Here is a 20515-nt window from a genome sequence, read left to right on the forward strand (position 1 = left end):
AAAACTAGGCCACTCAGTTTTGCGATGTCTATTTATCAGTCCATAGTTTCGCATGTAATATTTTGAGAAGAGATGAAAGGATTTTAATTAAATTTATCAGTAAGAAATTTCACTGAACTTCATAAACAAATTAAAATCTTAGTTTAAATCGAAAAACAATAACAGACACTTTACATATAGACCTACATGCCTTTGTGGCTACATCTCGGGAGGAACTATATTTATCGGAGAGAAAAATATTTTGAATAAAATCTCTATGGAAAGATAAAACATATTTTTCTATTCAGCACGTGTTTTCCGTAAGCTTTACAGTTTCCGACATAGCTAACTTACTCAATGGATCCAAGTCGTTGTAGATAAGCCGTTAATTGCGCCGCTAATCAAGAATTTCCCAAAATTTTATGGAACCTGAGCGTTCATTTCCGTGTTCAGAAGATTGCGCCATTGCTCCCTACCCTGAGCCAGATGACCCGTCTTAATATCATCCTCCCATCTACGTCAAGGTCTTCCTAAAGGTCTTTTCCGTTCGGGCCTTCACGCCATATGAAATTTTTGAGGCAAAAATTAACGAATGCATCAGAGGTGTCGCACTGTACGTATTTTATCTAGCTCGTTAAGAAGTGTCACTCAAATACCTAGACATAGACATAAATAGCATTAGTGACGCTTTCACATAAAAATCATATGACGCAATGTTGGTATCATTAATGGAATGGGATTATGTTGGTGATATGACATCAAAATGACATGACATCCATATCTAATGTCAGAGAAATCCGTGAATAAAATAAATATATATATATATTATACGGCGACAGACATTATGATGCTACTCGTCCACATTTTCTTGAAAGGGAAAGCAAGTTGAAAGGAGAAAGGGGAAAGCAATGTTTTGCAAAAGCGGTTATGGGTTGAAGGAAACGGGGCTTAGTTCCGCAATTACACGCAAGAGGTCTCAGTAGAGGAACTCATGGGATAAAAAGTTACAGTTAAGCCAACCTAATTAATATAAAACTTTGTGGAGAAGACGTAGAAACGTGGGAAACAAAGACAAAACACAAGAGTGCAAAGATTCTAGAGATGAACTTAATTGTTCTGGTGTTAACAAGTTAATCTGAATTAGGTAACGAAAAACAAGCAATAAAACACTGAGCTACACACTAGTATGGGCATAGATCTGGAAGGAGATTTCTGTTACACGTGCAAAATGTTTGGGGGGCGCTCGGTAACCTAGTTGATTGAGGCATTATGATACAAGCCGGAAGGTCGTGGGTTCGAATCCTGATCAGGTGGAATTTTCAGTTTACCTAATCCTTCCAGCCGCACTATGGCTCTAGGGTCGACTCAGTCTCTAACAGAAATGAGTACCAGGAATATTCCTGTTGCTTAAAGGCTGCCGGCGCGTAAGTCTGACAACCTTACCGCCATCTGTGACCCGATTGTCTAGAATGTGTGAGAGCCTCGACGTCTCACAAACCTATGGGCCTCCACGGTCTGTTACAGGGCTAACTTTACAGTTTACTTTTTATTATCATCTTTACTTCGCCTGGAAATAAAGCAAGTATAGATACTGCATTTGCTACAATAGCACGGGGAATGTTATGTTCGAGCGGATGGCACTCCTGCCTTCTATTCGGGAGAACCGGGTTCGCATATCGGTCTGGAGTTCAGGTAATCTCACAGAGGAATCGGCAGTTATATTCAGTCCATTCAGAAAATTCTGGGATAATTCTTTAATAATGGCGTATTCATTTGTTACGCTACGTAATTTGGCTATTAAGAACGTCGCAACCGAAGGCGCTGAAATTACGAAAATGATCTAGACTTATGTTCGGAGGTACTCGGTTCGGATCTCGGCAGAGTCACCGGATATCTTATCATTCAAATCTATAGGCCTATAGTAGTTTCGATACTGAGATCATTGTTAAATAAACTAGAAAAACGTAGTTAAAAACGTAAATATTGTAACGTGATTTGATGACAATAGATGGGTTTTGGAATGGCGACTTGATTTATTGCACAATTTAATACAACCCGTGACTACACTTTATATTTCACTGTCACACACACACGCTTGTCCACAATCTCGTCTTCATTGGCGTTGCTTTGTAGCGGCCTTCAACGGCGGACGTTCCGCTTTCTCTGGGTTCCCGAACTGCCACCAGCCCCAGCTATCAGCTTCTGACAGCAGAAACTCACAACGATTGAACCTCAGTAGTTCACTAACTCACTAGCACACAAACCAACACACTGAAGTTCCTACTTGCCCTGCTTATAACATCACGGCACGGACCGCAAAGAAAATACTATTTCTCTGTTTCAACAATTGTTACTATAGAAATGTGCTGGGTTGTTCAGCCGTTACTTAGCACCGCCTATTGTATAGTCGTTTATTTCACGATCTATGCCTAACAACGGGTCTACATGTCAAAATATATTATATGTTGTATTTATTTAACAGGGTTCTATGATAATCGATAATCAGTTGGAGAAAGATTTGGAGGACAGAATTATGGTCTAGCCGTAAGCTAGTATTCCGGAATTTGCCTGAAAGAACTTCAGGAAAGGCTGAGAGTCGAACCGTGTATTTCTTAATTCAAGCCAGAAGCATTACTGATTGAGGCAACTTCCCTAGGTACGTTGTTGCTGATCATGATTATAGTAACCAGAAATATAATCAAGATTTATTTTTATTAGTTGTCCCTGAGCACTACTCCACGAGGAAATATGTGGAAATGAATGCATGGATTCACATTTTCTCTGCACTGGTTTGAGATGAGTGGTCAGCTTCACGCCACTGCCTCTTTACTCCCTGAGAAAGGATACCTGCTTCCCATTGTGTAGGAGACTTGGTGGGCTGCAGAGTCCGTCTGGACGAAGTGGAGAAGAGAAAAACCTTACCTTTTCCGGGACTGAAACTCTGACAACCCGACCGTTCAGCGTAGACAGTCACTATACCGCCTGAGCTATCCACTATCCCCAAGATACTTTTATAGGAACATTATTAGAATTGTTCTAAATAAGCCCTTGAAAGCTGTATTTTCGTTAATACATTATGTAGTTTTCTTAGCCTACTCTGTTTATAAGACATTTGATAAAAAAGGTAAAGCTATCCCTGTAACAGTCCGCGAAGTCTCATGAGTTTGTGACATGTCGTGGTTCCCACATTTTCTAGATGGCTGGCTCACAGATGGCGGTAAGGTTATCATCCTTATGCGAGGACCGCCCTTTACTCCCCATGAAGATTCCTGGTACTCACTTCTGTCAGAGATGAATGTACCACAAGTCCATAGTGCGGCTGGAAGGATTAGGTAAATTAAAAAAAAAATCCTATGATCTCATCGGGAATCGAACCCGAGACCTTCCGGCTTGTAACATAGTGCCTTAACCAACTACACCACCGTGTGTAAGACATCATTTGATAGTAGAGAATAATGACATTTCATGAGAAATAAAAGAAGGAATTGACTGAAATTCTGAAAGTTTCACACAGACGCCCTGATGGTTCTCGCTTATTATGTAACTTGGCTGAAGTTACCACAGTTGCTCCAACTCCTAAAACAATCCCTTTCTGTAGATCGAGATCCGATTTACGACAAAAGGGATTATGACCCTCTACGAGGGAGCATGTCTAGCCTCAGGTGTTCCATCTCTCAGGACCGCCCATAACACCGCAACACCTTCTAGCACACATTGCTCTCGAGAGATGTTTTTGGAAGTGCGACTGCTTCAGAATGAAGTACTTCTGTCTTTTAAGTGTGACGTTGCCACTGGGAATACCCGCACACCACAAAACCGAAAGAAGAGAGCAGTCACATGTTCTACGTTAACGCTTTGTGCGTCACGTAACGACTGGATCGAATAGCGTTACGGGTAATAAACCACCAAAGCCGAAGAGATCGGTTGTTTGTTAAGAAATTGGTATAGCATTTCTGTCAATAGATGGCATCAATTGTAACATATCGAAGTCTGAAGGAAATGATGGGGTTTTCATACAAAATAATTCAATTTTTGCTTGAAGGTAATTTAAGAAATGTATTGCAAGGTTTCCTGTGAAACAGCATTTACATTTGTAATGGCGAGGTTTAACATTTATACGACTAGTGATCACATTCACGAACTGGACTCTGTCGCGGAAATTTTCGTCGGTACACAAGAGACACGAGTCTGAGTGGATCTCAGAAGCGGTGACCATGAAATAACTGTATAAGTTTTGAAGTCTTCTTGTGGTCATTATTAATATCTTGGCCTTTACTATTGCTGTTACAAAGAAAATTATTACTAAACAGTTTCTAGAATCTGTTCCTACTTTTACCGTTGCTGCGAATGATAACTTAAGCCACTGTAGCCAGCTTCGTTAAAAAAAAAACATTCTAGAACTAGATGACGCTTAAACAACAAATGAGATTTCTAATTACTGACTACTTCTTTTCTCGCTAAAGGTGTCTCCACTTTGTTCTGGAGGTGGGGCTTCCGTGACTCTTTGACCTGGAGAGCTATGCTGGCGGTAGTTTAACTACCTGTAAGGTCACCCATTCCGTGAAGGTCAAGGTAGAACCCAGACTAAGAGAGATACACTGATCATCCAGGTTGGGGGTTGGGCATGACGCTAACAATCTCGTCTTGTAAAAAGAATTTTGTTCAGAAACCTAACAACGAGCTTTTACCGCTTCTCACGGTCTCTTAGCTTGCAGATTTCTTATATTTTTTCTTCTACCCTGAAGATGGAGGCGATACGTTCCTCCGAAACGTCGGTTAACACCACATATACACGGTGCCAAATCCCAGAAGACTGCTTTCTCCTCAGCCTCGGGTCATCATCCGTGGATCCATTCCTATGGTTGTGGAGACTAGTTGTAGAGGAGGCCAAGGCTCACCCAGGCCTGTAGAGCCGAGTGGTAGGTAGGTGGGTAGTGCTACTTCTCTTGAGTTCTAGGCGCCAGAGACAGATACATCCCCACGTCAAAGCAGCACACAGAAAAAAGTAATGAAGTTGCCCCTGTGCTTAATTAAACAAAATATAATTGAAAAGTATATGGAGTGGAGGCACACCTCCACTCATTTTTAACGTTGGCAATAAAATGGGACAGGCCGTAGAGTAGTTGGTTTAGGCACTATGCTACAAGCCGGAAGATCGCGGGTTCGAATCCGGATGAGGTGGATTTTTCAAGTGAACTAATCCTTCCAGCCGCACTATGGCCCTAGGGTGGACTCAGCCTCTAAGAGAAATGAGTACCAAGAATGTTGCTGGGTGGTAAAGAGTGGCCAGAGCATAAGGCTGAAAACCATACCGCTATCTGTGAGCCGATGGTCTAGAGAAAATGTGGGAGCCTCGACCTTTCACAAACCCATGGAACTTCACGGACTGTTACAGGGATAGCTGTATAGAAAAGGTCAAGTGGTCAGCTTCGTTCTCCAGTAAATTTCACAACAGCGAAATGTTTACTGATATGCACCGGATATGAGGTTGGTTTACAACAAGAGGCAGCCTGGACACGTGGGTCGATTCTCTACTTGTGGCGGGAATCGAACACAGATTGTCCTTTCGTACAGTCCATAACGCGGTCACTATAGTGACTGAGCTATGCAAGCTAGCATGAAATTAAAATTAAGTACGGTTTTATTTTATAATTTATAACAATTTACTGAATTCTATGCTTCAACTTGTTATTTTAAAATTTTCCGTGTATTTTACTGTTATGTAATTTGTTACTACGAGAGGAATTATTGTAAACACCGGGACGTAATTACGGTTAGTAATTTTCTATAAAATTCAGGCATAAATTTGTGTAATAACGAATTGAAATATGTAAGTACCTATAGTAGTAGGACCCGAACGTTCAACAAATTTAATAAGAAGTTTCGCCACTAGGAAAGATCCTGAGATAGTGCCCCCTGCACCCCCTTCCCCAAGCATCGTAGCCTACTTGACCAAATTCCATCTTACTATGCAACTAACTCTCTGGTAGCCGAACCCGAAGGTTCAACACCGCTAATGCCAAAGCCCGCCACTGGACACGATCCTGAGCCAGTTCCATCCACCTCCCATCCTCACAGCCTGTTTCTCTAAGAACCATTTTACTAATGAACTGACTCTCTGGCAGCAGAACTCGAAGGTTCAACACCGCTAATACCAAAGCCCGCCACTGGACACGATCCTGAGCCTGTTCCATCCACCTCACACCCTCACAGCCTGTTTCCCTGAGATCCATCTCACTAATTAACTAACTCTCTGGTAGCAGAACCCGAAGGTTCAACACCGCTAATACCAAAGCCCGCCACTGGACACGATCCTGAGCCAGTTCCATCCACCTCCCATCCTCACAGCCTGTTTCTCTAAGAACCATCTTATTAATTAACTGATTCTCCGGCAGAAGAAAGTTCAGCATCGATAACATTTTGTTCCAGACCGTCATAGCCAGCTGGAACCACCTTTCATCATTACAATGTTTGCACAACCCAGTTCGTCGTTATATGAGTTTATATCTGATCTACCACCTTTGGAATGAAGACTGAATGTCAGTTCTCCTCTTAAAGTTCTACACATTCATAGCTTAATACGAAGAAATAAATTCTATACAATTTCATGATTAAATTTTATAGGCTTACAGCACGCGATGGAATTACCCATCCTTGAAGTTCCCTTCACAGGGGGAGGGGGGGGAGTTAAACGTGGAGGAGTTCGGTTTTCTAAGTCTTTGGTTACTACAGAGATTTATACTCTACTCTGTGGCTGTTCCCCTTAATTGCCTCAGCAGTTGGCAACAGTGGAATGTTATATCCAATCACAGAGCTCCTCGATCAATGCCGCCATTGCTATATCCCCCATAGCAACCAATCAACCCCAATTACCGCCCACCGCCGAAGTTGGTGGACAGAATCATATAATATGCACGGGAGTGGTTGTCAAACTTTGGGTACATAAATTACCTTCAGTAGCGCCAAAGTTTCCTCTGTGCTTAACTGGCGTTCCACAGGGGTAAGGAGCAACGTTAAACACATGTGAAAATTCTGTTTGACGTGAAATTACAGTCGCCTGAGATATGAGGCTCTCTCTCTGTAGCATCTGCACTTCTTGAGATCACTCAATGGCACGAACTATCTCACGAAGTATAGATATAACGACTTTCATTCATAACAAGTGTAGCATTTCTCAAATATCTTCCATTTCTGTAATACTATAGAGAGCTATATTAAATCTATTTCCTCAGTTATTTGATCTCTAACTACAAAAGTAATTACCTCAGAAGGAAAATGAGGATGAAGCGAGTTGGTCGCACTTCAGAAATTCGCAATTATTCGACTCTCTTCCAGGCTATGGAACTTCTATACGCCTAACTCTTCAAAGCTGACACTTCCTTCGGGTCTCTGAATGCAATTGCTTTCTAGACACTCACACCTACTTCCTACATGTCCAATACGTCGTATCTCTCTTTAGTTAATCTCCTGAAATTTCTATTATTTGAAAAGTAAAAAAAAAAAAAATAGGTAAAGGTATCCCTGTAACAAGCCGTGGAGACCTATAGCGTTGTGAGACATCGAGACTCCCCCATTTTCTAGACAATAGGTTAAAAAATGGCGGTGAGATTGTTAGCCTCACGCACCGGTCATCCTTTACCCCACAAAGAATTCTAGTACTCATTTCTGTTAGAGGCTGAGTCAATCTCAGGGCCATAGTGAGGCTGAAAAATTAGGTACATTAAAAAATCCAATGAACTCATTGGGAATCGAACCAACGCGCTACCGGCTTGTAGCAAAGTGCCTCACTCAACTCCGCTGCGTGGCGAACACTTCTTTAACAAGAATGCAATCTCGGCTATTTCAGCGGACATGCTCCACAGAACATGGCAAGAACTCGAATATCGTCTGGACGTTCTCCGTGCTACATTGAGGTCTACTGAGGTCAACAAAAAACTTCTAGAGTTTCACCATAATCTACCGCGAACCGCATCGGGCTAGCTCAGTCTGTTTGCGCGCCACAGCTTTTCAAAACCCCGACGGGATTTTGTGGACACCCTGTATTTTCTAGGATATGCAACTCCGTTTATTCTGTTGAAAATGAACCGAAATTTACGAAGATCATGTAGCCTCCTTCTTCATTGTAGAAGAATAATCAGGGTAATGAACCGACGTGAATCAGGCAGCACATTCTGCTTACAAGCAGAGCTTTCTCTCTCCTTCGTGGTGGTTACTTGTTTTTCAAAGCACTGCAAGGAGCTCTATCGCATGAGACAGAGCTCCTCATTAGTTGCTCATGTTGTATTCCCGCGGAGGCTCTTCCTAATCAAGACTACACAGTGGACTGCAGAATGTCCTCTGGTCATCCAAATAACATACGTTGCAATCTCTCTGCTCTGATTAAGTCTCAAGAAATGTAAACTCACTCATGGAGCTGAGCCCTACTTGAGAAGTCGCCAATTGTGCACATACCCAATTTCCAAGCATTTTGTGGAACCCGAATGTTCATTACCGTGTTCACAAGAACCCTCCACTAGTCCCTATCCTGAGCCACATCAATCCAATCCTTACCATCCCATTCTATCTCTCTAAGATCCATTTTTAATATTGTTCACCTACCTACGCCTTGATCTTCCCAGTGGTCTCTTTCCTTCTGGCTTTCCCACAAATATTCTACATGCATTCTTCGTCTCCCTCATTCGTGCTACGTGCCCTGACCACCTCATCCTCCTTGACTTGACAATTCTAATTATACTTGGAGTAAAGTACAAGTTATGAAGCTCCTCATTATGCAGTTTTCTGCAAACTCCTGTCACTTCATCTCTCTTCTGTCCAAATATTCTTCTCAACGCTCTATTCTCAAACACCCTCAGGCTATATTCGTCCCTCAATGTCAGAGACCAAGTTTCACAACAATACAGAACCACAGGCAAAATTATAATTTTTTATATTCTCATTTTTATGTTTTTGGACAGCAGACGGGAAGACAAAATGTTCTGGACTGAATGGTAGGAAGCATTACCCGAGTTCAATCTCCTCTTAATTTCCTCCTGAATCAAGCTTTCATTTGTTACCGTCGTTCCCAAATATCTGAACTGTGTCACATTTTCGAAACATCTGAGTAAAGGTAAGGTAAAATTGTTCCTGTGCTTAATAATCTAAGCACTATATCATGAAGACATATGTGGAACCTTACAACTTGATGGTGAGTGGACAGCTTCACGCCCCTGTCGCTTTATCCCAGAAGGAAGAGTCCTCGGTACAGATTGGTTAGGAGTGGGCCCTAGAGCCAGTCTGGAAGCTGTGGAGAAGAGAGAAATTTTGCACTGCCCGGAATCGAATCCAGGCCGTTTATAATCCGTAGCTATACCGACTGAGCTATCCCGACTCACTGTAAGAAAGGTAAAGTAAGGAACAGACACATGTTACTGGACAACTTCACCAGAAACCTAATTTGTACTTGAAGTTTCAAATTTCCCAAGTGCCAATTTTATTTCCTCTCCTTCCGACGATATATCGATTATATTACGGGCTGGATGACCGAGGAATCAGAATCCGCTTCTTTCTTCATAACGTCCACATCGATTTGGGGCCCACAAAACCATGGTTTTCCCAGGAGTTACATATGACCACTCACTCCCGTTCAGTGCGAAGTACAATAGTGAAGATGTAATTTCGCAAATCATCACGGCGGTATATTTAAATTAACTAAGTACGCTGATGACTTTACCTTTACCTTCACCTGATGACCTATTATCACTATTGTCATTTTCATATTCTTGTCTTGAAAAGAGTTTTGGTTTGAATATTAAGGAAGGAAATCATCCTGAAGACCTAGGCGTAGATGGCATATCAAAATGGATGTCAGATAAATAGAATGGCGTGTGCGGACAGGATTCATCTGGTTCAGGATAGGGATCAATCGCGGGCTCTTATGAATACGGCAATAAACCTCTGGCTTCCGTAAATTGCAGGGAATTTCCTGAGTGCCTGAACAACTGTTGACTTTGCAAGATGGACTACACTCCCTGGAGTTTGAGTAGGTTGAAGGTTCGTGTTTTATTCTTTCACAGGCTAAAGGGTATGCCTTTTGACCTTTAGATTTCTTGCTCGACAATCTGCGTACGCAGGGTTTTAAATTAACAAACCCTGTTCTTCGGTATGGGAAAAAGGATTGTATTCATACTTTGAGTCGTTATTAAATTTGGAAACCGATAAAGCATTTCAGATGGAACCAGGATCGATTTGACAGAACCTGAGGAAAAGAACCCAGCGGAATATAAAGGATATCTTTTTGTAATGACACAAAATGCAATACTAGAAACAAATATAATTTGTTGTCTTCTGTGGTTTCAGAAGAGAGAGAAATCTTCCTTTGTGGATATTTCATGAAGCTTTCAATAGCTATACTACCCGTATATGGCATCGAATTAAGGGATGGTAGAGGAATTTACAAGAAAAAGGGTTTCCGCTAAAACGAGCTAATATCCTGGAATTTGCCTGGAGGAAAATCCAGAAAAACTTAGAATAGTCAGTTTCTCAGTCGAAATTTTAACCAAGTACCTTCAGAATACAAAAGTAGAGCAGTACCGCTACGCCAATCCATTACATGAATGTATTATTCCTCTCCCTTTGTCCTGCTTTCTGCATGCGTCTTCCTAGTTGCTTTCTTGGTTTATTCTCCGACTCCGAACATGGAGGCAGTATGTGTCTCCGAAACTTCGCTCGAATTCTACAGAACTACACTGAGTCACATCACAGACGACACGTGTTTTCACAAATAGGAGCTATCGCGTACCGTCTAAAGTTACTGATATGATTCACCTGAATGTACTGGGTTCAAGACCAGGCGAAGCGAAAGAGAATGACTAACGAATAGGATTTAGACGCAGGTGCAAACATTAAATTCCCTAATTCATAAGAAATAATTACAGTGTATTATAACATGACGCCTGAAAGCCGAAGAGAGCCAGAGTAGATGTTCACTGCAAGGCAACGTCTCGATAAAGAGGTTCCCGCTGAAATGAACACGCACGCAACAATAGAAGGACTACATTTTCTGTGGAACGGCGAGGTAAACGCACCACTATAATACTAGAGGAATTGTTAGGAAACGGTGTTTTCTGTTGGGGCCACCCCGAGACTATATAACGAGGAGCTCAGGCAGCCGAGAGAGAGAATTGATGGAGTCTCTTGAGACGGCGATATAAGGTGGCGGAGAAGAGAAGACATATTGTCATACAGCGGTTTGTGAAGTGTAGGAACAAGTTGTATAAGTGTGTATTAAATCCAGTCATCAATCCAAAACCCGTCTATATATCACGCACACCTCCAAATAAGTGACAATATAATCTGGAATCCAAAGTTATTGTTATCATACATCTCAAAAGCCCTGGTTTAAAGACAGGTGAAAAGTAAGAGAAATAACGAGGGGAAATTTTGGAGGCCGGTACAGGCATTAGATTGCTAAACAACATTTGACGTCCCTCAACAAAATATCCAAGTCACTTAGCATAGCTACTGGTATCTGAATATCCCAGGCAACTAGATATCACAGACAGCAGTCATGAATATATGTGTCCTATAGTGAAATGGTAAGTGTTCCGCACTGGAACTGAGTTTCGTGTTACCTAGTGGAGTGTTACCGCTGGAACACTTCACAGAGAGGTGGATACAACAGCCCCATCAGCTGTAGTAACTAACTTTACCACATGCAGGCCCTGATGATATTCATTCCTTTGTTCGACGGAATAACGCGTCACTACACATGAAATGTTTGCAGAGACCTCTAGTAACGGACGGTTAAAACAGAACCAGTAACCAAAGGCCTTGGGTGCTCTCTATGCTTTGTTTGCTGCACTGTTAGTATCAAGATTGCACAGCCTTGAGGGATATAATCGTTGGTGAATGATGAACCGAAAAGGATTTAGAAGGAAAGTATTGGTTCCCAATCGAATTACGATACCGAAATTGGAGTGGCGGGACTGAGAAAAGCCGCGAGAAACATCAGCCGATGTTCCAGGATAGATTCGAACCAATAACTTTCGGAACACAATTCTAAATTCTACTACTATACCAATATCCTTTCTTAATTCTCTGATAGAAAAATTCGATTCCTCTATACTGCAAATTCTGACTGTAAGGCTTTAAAGTACAGTGGTAATTATAGAAAGATAGTATAGCATTAATCATAGGGTACCTAAAAAATATGTATACATGAAAATATTACAATTTTTATGTGGAAGAACATAAATGCTTATTTTGACCCAACATCGTTCAATAAATAAACGGAAAAAAGTCGATAACAGATAAAAGTTTTAGCCATAAAACAATAGAAATAAGAAAGCAAGGATACAAAGCTAAGGAAAATGGTAAAATAAAAAGTATTAGAAACCTCAGAAAATTATCCAGACGAGAAACAACAAAAGGTAAAGGTAAGAATTAAAAAAAAAAACACACAATCTCAAACACGCATAAACAAAAAATAAGGATTTTATGGCGATGTGAATTCCGGTTTTCTTTTACAATAATACATGCTTCAGCATTTACATAATTTCCATAGCTGATAAATAACCACGCAGAAAATTGAATTTTCCTTTGCTATGAATCATGAGAATAAAGGAAAATAACTGTCTGTCACAATATACAAGTATACGGTTTCCTAAACAAAGACAGTTTCCTTTATCAAGGATTGCGCTGGTAATTAGGAACTCCTAGAATACAAGACAAAGAAAAGCTGCGTAAAACTCAGCGAAGAAAAAATAGAATAAACTTAATTATATGAACTAATTACGAATTACACGAAATAAAATTAATATATGTGGTAGAGTAGTTGTTTGAAGCATTATGCTACAATCTGGAAGGTCGTGGGTTCGATTACCGATGAAATCATTGGGCCTTCCAGCCGCACTATGGCCCTGGGGTCCACTCAGCCTCTAACAGAAATGAGTACCATGAATCTTCCTAGATGTAAAGGGCGGCCGGAGTGTAAGGCTGACAACCTCACCGCCATCTGTGAGCCGATTGGCTAGATAATGTGGGAGCCTCGACGTCTCACAATCCTATGGGCTTCCACGGTTTGTTACAGGAATAACTTTACATTTTATTTTTTACCATTTCTAATTTTCCGAATAAAAATCTGGATGTGAAACATCAGTCCAGACAAGAGCACTCATTTAAAAGTCTCACTTAGAATATTTTATCCAGCAAAAGCAATAGAGAAACGGAACAGGAAAATGACGCAAACAATTGAACTCTTAAAATGAAGGTTGTTTGGAAGCTAATTCAGACTGTACATCACGCTAGTGCTATGTGAGGCTAGCAGAATTTGTCTCACTGTCAGTTCTGAAAAATTCACAGCGCTGGAAATTAAGATGATTTTATTACGCGATGTGACGACGCGTAGTATGAAAACTGTTCAGGTTCAGAAATGGAACCGTTCTTCTGAAAATATTCAACATCCAACATCTGCAAAATACGGCCAATTTCCCGCAATCTCAAACGATGATCTGAGATTTTCACTTTGTTTAATTTTTTTTTAATTCACATAACGTGGGGTGGGGTCCAGCTGGGTCCACTCAGCACGTCGGCCTCTGATTGACCTATTGCACCTGCCCCGGATGATTATGATGATGGAGAATTTTGTGGAATGAAGATTGGCAGGGGAAACCGAAGTACTCTGAGAAAACCCGCCCCAGCGCCACTTTGTCCACCACAAATCCCACTTGACCAGACTCCGGGATCGAATCCGGGCCGCCGCGGTGAGAAGCCAGCGACTAACCGCTTGAGCTATGGCGAGGCCTTTCACTTTAACTATCTACGTGAGAGATCGAATACCAACTCGACATTACGCAGACTGCGAACAGAAAGCGTTGCAATGTACGAAATGTACCAGAAAGTTCCCGGATTAGGTGAAAAAAGAAATTCTGGTTTAACTAACTGAATTTTAGCTGCCATCTCCTTCAAAACTGTTTCCTTGGGAACGTATACAGAGATTCTACCGTTTCCCCCACACTTCAAAAGCACAGTGGAAGCCATTTTCCTTAATGCTGTCGAGTGCCGCTTGCGGTTCCCTTTGGGTGTCAGACACTGTTTCGAAACGTCGTCCCTTCAGTTTCATTTTCAATTGGGTAAACAAAACGCAATCACAGGGGGCTAAGTCCGGCGAGTAGGGAGGATGGGGAATGATAACCATGATGTTGTTAGTCACAAACTCAGTGGTTTTCAGGAACGTTTGGGCGGGGGCGTTGTCGTGATGAAGGAGCAATGCGGAGCATGTTCCAATTTTCTGATAAGATCTCCTGGTAAACTCCATAACTGATCCCGACGGTGTCTGCGAACTCATAGATTGGTCCGCGACGGTCTTCATGGATGAGTTCTCGAATATTTCAACGTTTTCTGTTGTTTTGCTGGTGTTTGGTCGTCCTTAACATTTGTCATCTTCAACCGATACTCGACTGGCTTTGAAACATGAATGCCTTTCAGAAACCGCTTTCCGGCTTAAAGAATGTTCTCCAAAAGCCTCACGAAGCATTTGAAGGGTTTCGGTAGTGGATTTACCGAGCTTCACGCAAAATTTTATGTAGACACGTTGCTCGATTTTGCTGTCCATAGCAGGCAAAACGAAACACGAAGTCGAAAAAGCACTCGTGTAAAAACTTTGCCTGTTCGCAGCTCGGTATCACGTGGCAGATTGATGCAATAGACTTGCGGATGTGTGACCTTGGCCTCCCCTCTCATCTACTTTCACCGAGGCAGTTACAACACTAACAGTCCGGGAACTTTCCGATACCACCCAGTAACAGTTTGAATGACCAGACGCAAAAGAAAAAAATAGTGTAGACTCTCGCTAGTCCGGTTAAAGTTAATTCGGATGTCGGATAATCCGGATCGAAAAATGAAAATGAAATATTCTGTTCACAGTTGAGTATATACTTAACAAGACACGTGGGATTTAGGGGCAAGAGGGAGTAGAGCGAAGGGATTTTCAGACTGTGTTGAGGGCAGCTGGCGAGACTGAAACCACGCAAGAAAATATCCAAAACTGGCTTGAGCTGGATGAAGAAAACAGTGGATTTCAGCTTCTGATAGAAGAAAAAATTGCTGCAGTGATATTTTAAATTCATTTTCACCAGTATTATCTATATTATTAAAATGTCCATTTATTTGTTTTCTGAGTTATGTCTTCTAATCCTGTCTTTGGCTTCATTAATCCAAAAGACGACTACCCAGTTAATACGGGTTGACAAGATTTTCCTGTGTCTAGCTAAATTATGTCAGGATGGCCGAGCGGTCTAAGGCGCTGCGTTCAGGTCGCAGTCCACTTCTGTGGGCGTGGGTTCGAATCCCACTTCTGACAAGCTTTTTGTTTTTACACAACACATCCGAGATGTACGCAGTGCGAATGTTATTGAACACCAATATTTTTCATCAAATCTTGTTGTCTTGCATATCATGAGAGAACAGTATGGTCCCAGGCCTCGCGTCTTCCGGATATAGGAATTTTATTTATAGACTCTCTTATATAATTATTGCGACTTGTTAGTGACTAGGCACGGGGTTAGAAAGGTAATTTAATTTACTGAAGTGATATAAATCGTAACTTCAAGTGATTATACCACTCTCTCTTTTTTCTCCACGTGACTTCTCACTACAGCACACGCTAAATCTTCTCAGTTTGTCTTCACTAGCCGCTGTTACGTCACGACTCCAAACAGTGCAGGTTCCATGTACATGTCCTTGCCGACTGACGACTGTCTCACAGCTAACTCACTTGTCCCGTTAGTTCTCGTTAAATAGACTAGGGCTGGACTGTAAAGAAAACAGTCTCCAACAGTTATTACGTTGCGTAGCAATGGCGCGCTTGTTTGATGACGTAATAGTATGTTTACTGTGACATTTCCCAGCAACGGATGACGTCTCTTTTTAAGCTATTCGGTCATATTATATTATCGTACTTAGAGTACTGGAATATTATCTTATTTAGAGTAATTTCTTTCGGGATGTAATAGGACGTGGTCAGGTAGAAGTACTCTGCAGTTTCGGAGAAACATGCCGTAAAGCTTCACTTGTCGCTGGCTCTTTCTGATCACGTGCTTAGTATAACCTTCAATCATGTGTGTTCCCTCGAAACGTAGGCGAACGTCTAACCGGACTACACGGCGTCACATTACAAAATACAGTACTCATCCTAGTTACCGCTTTGAGAATATCAAACTAAAAATGTATGCAGATATTTGACAGAACTCCGTGGACCACCGAAAAGTCTCTACATTCACAGGACACACACAAGACGCAGACAAAAATCCATGCCTCTATCCTGAGATCAGAGCACTGATTCCATTGTGGAGGTGGCAGGAGAAAGTAAATGCTGTAAGCTTCGGCCGTTTTACTCTTGAGAAAGAAAGCCGACTGCAGGCAGTAGATAGCAGCTGGGAGGGCATCACTTCCGGTTTGGACGAGGTGATGAGAGAAATGTTTCTGAGGCAGTGGGAATTAAATACCATTCATCCAAGCCAGCTATCGAGTAAAGGGATCAGAAAGGAGAACAACAATGTTTACAGGTGGGGCTTATTCATGTCTGTGAAACGAGTTTCTATTCAGCACCAGGGGAACATTGAGAGTTTGAAAGGCTTTGTCCATCATCCGGTTATTCTAAAAACTATAGAACACAAGGTTTCGGATACTGGATCTGTTTACGTAATCAGGTGAAGGAGAAAAATGCCCATTCTTTTGGGTCCGTTAGAAATAGCTAACCTCGCCTAGTGATTGAGATTAGCTCCGTTTATGGGATCGAAACCCTCACCTGAAGATATAAACAAATAAAGGCTCCGAAACGTTGTGTTCTCTAGTTTTTAGAATACCGGACGATGTCAGAGTCTAAAAATCCAGCAATTCTGTGTGTTATACACAATCGTCAGTGTCTTTTAGAATCTACAAGATGAATATGTTACGTAAGGGAGTCTGTCTCGAGTCCTGCATCGTAAATCTGACGAGAAGATGGATGTTCCAGAACCTTCATTTTGACGGACTTCATGTTGCGTATACATGCACACAAATCGATACAGAGCCTCTCACGGTGGAATGGATTCACTGTATAAACCATTATTCAGGGGCGCAGAACTCTGCAGAAGTGACATAACACAGTGTTCTGTAAGAGGGAAAGTATTCCGTTATTAAGCCCGCAGGTTTTCGCTACCGAATTTGAGAAATCTTCTATCACAGTGGCCGCGTGATCTGAGGCATGAAATGTCTTCGCTTGCTCGAAAACTTGGATCATGGGATCGAGTCCCACTCGATACACAAATGTCTGTGTGCTTTTATTCTGTGTCTGTGTTGTTTTGTGTGTAGTCAGTGGCCTTGCGACGGGCTGAACCACCTCCCAAGAAGTCCTACGAACCGTGTAACTGAAAAAGCGGCCAAGGTTCACAAGGTCTGTAGAGACATAGATAGATTTGATAAATTTAGACGCTATCTAGCCTGAGCTATCAACAATGCCGTTAAACAAACTGTAATTAAATAGATAAATGTAAAATTGCTCCTGTTATTAATGCAACAATCTATGAAGGTGTATAGGGGCGGAAATACAGCTCCACGTATTCAAAATCTATGTGTTAGATGGTGGTGAATTGCCATTTTCAGATCCCGACCGCTTTATATGCGACAAAGGAAACTAGGAACTATTTGACAGGAAAATGGTGGATTAAGAGACCTGTCTATAATCTGCAGAGGAAAATTTTTTGTCTCTGTTGGATGTCGAACCCGAATTTCTTTTGCCCATTTCGTTGACTGGTCTGGTTACTGTACGGACTGAGCTACTTCAGCAGCAAACAAACAAATATGTAATTAAATGCCTGAAATTCCCTGTTATAACGCTCAGCCGCACTTCAAGCGAAGCCCAAATTAGATTTTATCTAAATTCTCAGAAAGGACTCCTGATTCTCAGAATATTGCCACGTGTAGGGAGGTACACATGACGAATAACGGGTTCTAAATCAGATGATTGGATTTACTGGCACTTCGGTTACAGTCTCTCTTGTTTACAGTCAACACAGCGCTATTGCTGATTTACACAATTTACAGTTTGCCGTTACACACGCACTGGGATTCTCAATTTCCACTAGTCGGCTCCTGGTAACGGATTTAACAGAGGAACAATCACTTCAAATCACTATGAAGTCTTCTTCGACCCAATTCGCCAATGAATTCTCTCTCTCAAATTCGTTGTACGATTGGAATTTTCTGGTCCGAATTCTCAACACAACTCTGGTCCAACTCTCTCAACTAAACTCTGGTCCAACTCTCTCAACTAACCTCTGGTCCAGTTCTCTTAACTGAACTCTGGTCCAGTTCTCTCAACACAACTCTGGTCCGAATTCTCAACACAACTCTGGTCCAACTCTCTCAACTCAACTTTTGTCCAATTCAGGTCCAGTTCTCTCAACTTAACTCTGTTTCAGTTCTCTCAACTAAACTCTGTTTCAGTTCTCTCAACTAAACTCTGGTCCAGTTCTCTCAACTAAACTCTGGTCCAGTTCTCTCAACACAACTCTGGTCCGAATTCTCAACATAACTCTGGTCCAGCTCTCTCAACTCAACTTTTGTCCAATTCAGGTCCAGTTCTCTCAACTTAACTCTGTTTCAGTTCTCTCAACTCAACTCTGGTTCAGTTCTCTCAACTAAACTCTGGTCCAGTTCTCTCAACTAAACTCTGGTCCAGTTCTCTCAACTCAACTGCCAGAAGTCAAAGTCAAAGTCATGTTACGACCGATGGTCAGTCGGCAAATCTGTCTTGGAATAAAGCATACATCTAGGGCCTATCATTTACAATTGTTGCTGGTCCTCGCCAGTGCAGTCACTCTCAGATCCGAGTCCCGCAAAATTCGCGGCAGTATTTTACTGACTCAGATTCGAGACTCCCACAAGCTGGAAGACCAGGCCCCAGTATTTATATTTCCAAGAAGAGGGTCGCCCAGTTATACTCCCAGGTCTGGATTCCCTTTTCGTCTCCTCCTACGTCTCTCACGGACCACACAGGAAACACCTCTTCTGTTGTCAGAACAGTTGCGTAACATAGCAACTGGTTACAGAGAACACGGTTCCTATTTCTGCATGGTTGCTGGATCGTGTATACTGCGTTGTTGCGTAATAATGACCATGCATCCTTGTCACGCTCTTAAGCGAGGTGTTTATCGTGCCGCTGCCTGCTATACACGTTGCAATATAAATGCCATCCGCTACTTCTCATTGCGAGACGGATATAGAGGAATGCTGCTACGGAATTAACATCAATCGTAACGTGAAAGAGAGAGAAATGAAGGGGACACACCTAGCTGACGGGCTGATACATCATTTGGAGCATGACAGGTATTCAGGTTCTGAAAAATGCTCATTTACCTGGGTGTTACTGAACATATATATGTTGATACACGTTAGATGGCAGGTTTAGTGTGCCGTTGTATACAAACGCCACGAACTTCACACTTTACAATTATTGAGAAGATTCTAAAGGTTTCTGACGGTGATGTATGGAACTTAGAATTAAAGGGTTTTCGGACTTAGTTCATCGTGCGGTATTCTAAAAGCTAGAAAACACAATCTTTCGGAAACTGGATCTGTTTCCGTCTTTAGGTGATGGGGAAACATCTACTTTGTTGGGCCCATTAGAAAAAGCTGACCTCAATCACTGGCCAGCACATGACAGACTTGCTACAGCTATTTATAGAGATCCAGAGGTCCCGACTTCGATTCCCGGCTATACCAGATTTTCTGAAAAGTAGTGGGTCTGGACGGGGTCCACTCAGCCTCATGAGGATAATTGAGAGCTATTTCGAGGAAATGGTGGCTCCAGTCTAGAAAACCGAGATTAACAGCCGCGGAGATCCGATTCGCTGACCACGCGACACCCTCTATCCGCTGAAGTTGGCACTAACTTCACCAACAAGCGGCGGTCGCTCGGTCGGTATAGTTCGTTTGCGGACTACAGGCTACGGAGGTTCTTTTAAGGCAAGGCTCTGTCGAAGGGACATAACAGGAAAGTATGCAATAGAAATTGTGATAAAGTACATACATTCGTGGAACCAGGATAGAAAGCGAGGGAGAAATAGCTGTAGTGTTAATATTCTGTAACTTTGTTCACGTTATAGCATCGTACCTGAGGAAAATATGGGCTAAAAATGATTGGTTATTTGAGGGTCAGCATGGCTTCAGGCCGGGATATTCATGTGAAAGTCAAGTAATCACGGTCTACCAAGACATTGCAGACTCAGTGGATGACGGAAGTAGGATAGACACAATTGTAATAGATTTTTCAAAGGCCTTCGATTTAGTTTGTCATGATCATCTGCTTACGAAAATTGCGGCCTCAGGAGTGGACTCAAGGGTAGTTATATGGATAAGGGAATTCCTTTTGGGCCATACGCAGAGAGTCAGAGTAGGAGGGCAACTATCGGAGGAAGTCAGAACAACGTCAGGAGTACCGCAAGGAAGTGTGCTGGGCCCACTACTGTTCCTCGCCTACGTCAATGATATTTGGAGAAATATTGAGTCAACTATTAGG

General features: G+C 42.0%; 1 protein-coding gene and 1 non-coding gene across 14 annotated transcripts in view; one reads left to right on the forward strand and one right to left on the reverse strand.

Moving 5' to 3' along the window:
- Positions 1-20515, reverse strand: part of LOC111864256 (serine/arginine repetitive matrix protein 2) — a 389125-nt gene that overhangs the window by 281822 nt on the left and 86788 nt on the right. The window lies entirely within an intron of this gene.
- Trnal-cag lies at positions 15233-15316 on the forward strand. Its single transcript has one exon. It is a non-coding gene; the product is annotated as a tRNA-Leu (tRNA).

Source organism: Cryptotermes secundus, unplaced genomic scaffold (genome assembly GCF_002891405.2).
Source record: "Cryptotermes secundus unplaced genomic scaffold, Csec_1.0 scaffold29, whole genome shotgun sequence".
NCBI classification, from domain to species: domain Eukaryota; kingdom Metazoa; phylum Arthropoda; class Insecta; order Blattodea; family Kalotermitidae; genus Cryptotermes; species Cryptotermes secundus.